The 2,500-nt window shown below is 57.5% G+C and overlaps 1 non-coding gene across 1 annotated transcript in view; it reads left to right on the top strand.

Moving 5' to 3' along the window:
- The first annotated feature begins 1,410 nt into the window (after nucleotides 1-1,410).
- The window catches only part of LOC124743017, a 1,909-nt gene continuing 819 nt past the window's right edge, over nucleotides 1,411-2,500 (top strand). The window contains exon 1 of the ribosomal RNA XR_007010343.1: nucleotides 1,411-2,500. This exon is cut by the window's right edge and continues 819 nt beyond it. This is a non-coding gene — a ribosomal RNA (small subunit ribosomal RNA).

The raw sequence follows: 2,500 nt of genomic DNA, 5'->3' as shown, positions 1-2,500 counted from the left end.
TGAATGATACATCGTGGCACATGTGTGACCGCACAACGACTGCGCCCAAAAACGGCGGACCATACAGTGCAAATATTGTGCACGCAGCTACGTGTCGTCTCCCTATGAGAGCTGGATTGCAGTGTGGTACGCCATAGAGACGTGTGGGAGGAACGGACGCCGTGGATGGCGATCAGCATGAGCTGTCTGTTGATGTATTCGGACCTAGTCGTCTCTCCTCACACACCGTGATGGCATGGTGCACCGCGTTCCATATCTGCGACATGCTACAGAGGCCGGTTGACAGTCGTTCGAGCAATGGACATCGCATACGTACGGGGGCCACCTTCCACGTATTGTCTAGGCGTGCACATTTTGTTGCGTGTATGTGGGCAGACGTAGTGTGGCGTGACACCTGACACAGGCATGCAATAATCGTTGAAGTTGCAAATGGCGATGGACGCCTGCGTTTTCTGGTGAAGTTACGCAAATGAACAAATGGTAACCTGTTGTGGTGCGGTTGTTCTCGCTAGGGGTGAATCGGTGATGGCGACGATAGGTTGAGGTACTAACCGGTTGTTCCAGCGATACCCACCATGCCGACGAAACTGAACGGCATCTGGGTGTGAAGCGATACGCGGCGGTGGCTGGGTGGGACCGTCCCCGGCCGGTGAGGGGGCGCCTCCCGGCGTGCTGGCCGCGCGGTGCGTGGGCGCACGCGCTACAGCCGGCTGGTGGGGGCGGCCAGTGGCAGGCGCGCCGGCCGACGGACGCGGCAGGCGTCGCAGCTGCGCGCCGGCGCACCCTGCGCGCGGCGCCGTGCGGCCAAAGTAGGTCCTCGCGGGCCCGGTGCGAAGCGCGGTGGACATCTTCAGTGTGCTGGTCAGATTGAGGACTGTGTGCGTTGAGGATGCGCCGCCGCCCGGCGCTCGGCGCCGCGACGCCGTCTGCTGCTCGGTCGCCCCAGCGGTTCTCGCTGGTGGTTTGTATCGCAGCTGTGCGGATGTGTTGGCGCGTGCGCTGTGCTGGGAGAGTTCGCTTCGGCACCCAAGTGGGGCTTTTGTCCTTCTGTGGCGCTGGCGTTGGAGCTGCCGGTCACCGTAGGTGGCGCGTGTTGTCTCCCGCCGGCAATGCCACGACAGCACGCTCCCGGGCCTCTGTCGGCAGCGGCAAGCTCAGTTGGGAGCACGGGTGGTCGCACCGAAAGCGTCTACTCGCCTAACTCCGGGCGATTGCGCCTCTCTCGAACCCGACCAAGTACTTGGGACGGCGCTGCGCGCCGCCGGGACCTGAGAGGGTTTCGAGGTGTATTGTGCAGGGGAGCTCAGCCTCCTCCTGTTTGCAGAATGATTGAGCGGACGCTTGCGTGTTCGCGCGGGCCCCCGGGACACACTCCCGGGCGGCCGGCTGCTCAGCTCTAGTTGACGCAGCTCCCTGGTTGATCCTGCCAGTAGTCATATGCTTGTCTCAAAGATTAAGCCATGCATGTCTCAGTACAAGCCGCATTAAGGTGAAACCGCGAATGGCTCATTAAATCAGTTATGGTTCCTTAGATCGTACCCACGTTACTTGGATAACTGTGGTAATTCTAGAGCTAATACATGCAAACAGAGTCCCGACCAGAGATGGAAGGGACGCTTTTATTAGATCAAAACCAATCGGTCGGCTCGTCCGGTCCGTTTGCCTTGGTGACTCTGAATAACTTTGGGCTGATCGCACGGTCCTCGTACCGGCGACGCATCTTTCAAATGTCTGCCTTATCAACTGTCGATGGTAGGTTCTGCGCCTACCATGGTTGTAACGGGTAACGGGGAATCAGGGTTCGATTCCGGAGAGGGAGCCTGAGAAACGGCTACCACATCCAAGGAAGGCAGCAGGCGCGCAAATTACCCACTCCCGGCACGGGGAGGTAGTGACGAAAAATAACGATACGGGACTCATCCGAGGCCCCGTAATCGGAATGAGTACACTTTAAATCCTTTAACGAGTATCTATTGGAGGGCAAGTCTGGTGCCAGCAGCCGCGGTAATTCCAGCTCCAATAGCGTATATTAAAGTTGTTGCGGTTAAAAAGCTCGTAGTTGGATTTGTGTCCCACGCTGTTGGTTCACCGCCCGTCGGTGTTTAACTGGCATGTATCGTGGGACGTCCTGCCGGTGGGGCGAGCTGAAGGCGTGCGACCGCCTCGTGCGTGCTCGTGCGTCCCGAGGCGGACCCCGTTGAAATCCTACCAGGGTGCTCTTTATTGAGTGTCTCGGTGGGCCGGCACGTTTACTTTGAACAAATTAGAGTGCTTAAAGCAGGCAAGCCCGCCTGAATACTGTGTGCATGGAATAATGGAATAGGACCTCGGTTCTATTTTGTTGGTTTTCGGAACCCGAGGTAATGATTAATAGGGACAGGCGGGGGCATTCGTATTGCGACGTTAGAGGTGAAATTCTTGGATCGTCGCAAGACGAACAGAAGCGAAAGCATTTGCCAAGTATGTTTTCATTAATCAAGAACGAAAGTTAGAGGTTCGA

The sequence above is a fragment of the Schistocerca piceifrons genome, unplaced genomic scaffold, assembly GCF_021461385.2.
Source record: "Schistocerca piceifrons isolate TAMUIC-IGC-003096 unplaced genomic scaffold, iqSchPice1.1 HiC_scaffold_241, whole genome shotgun sequence".
Taxonomy (NCBI): Eukaryota; Metazoa; Arthropoda; class Insecta; order Orthoptera; family Acrididae; genus Schistocerca; species Schistocerca piceifrons.
Note: the sequence above shows the minus strand (reverse complement) of the source record. Positions and strands in the feature narration are given on the sequence as shown.